The sequence below is a fragment of the Cebus imitator genome, unplaced genomic scaffold (assembly GCF_001604975.1).
Source record: "Cebus imitator isolate Cc_AM_T3 unplaced genomic scaffold, Cebus_imitator-1.0 Scaffold844, whole genome shotgun sequence".
Taxonomy (NCBI): domain Eukaryota; kingdom Metazoa; phylum Chordata; class Mammalia; order Primates; family Cebidae; genus Cebus; species Cebus imitator.
The window spans coordinates 20,618-20,890 of record NW_016108159.1 but is presented as its reverse complement, the minus strand read 5'-3'; positions in this window follow the sequence as shown (position 1 = coordinate 20,890).

Below are 273 nucleotides of genomic sequence, written 5' to 3'. Positions count from 1 at the left end.
TTATTGTCCACTGATGTATTTCTTTGAAGGAGTCTATTCAAATCCTTTACCCAATTTTTAATCATATTATTTGCCTTATTACTGACTTTTAAGCATTTTTTAATATTCTGGATACAATCCAGGTTGCTGATTGTAAGGGTTATTGCCGAGTTTAAAATGAGGAAACTGAGGCCAGTATAAGAACAATTAAATTCCAGTTTATTCAGCTCCGGGGCGAGGTTCTATGGTCCGGGAAAGGGGGGCCAGAGAAGTCGCGCTGGTTTTTTTTTTTTT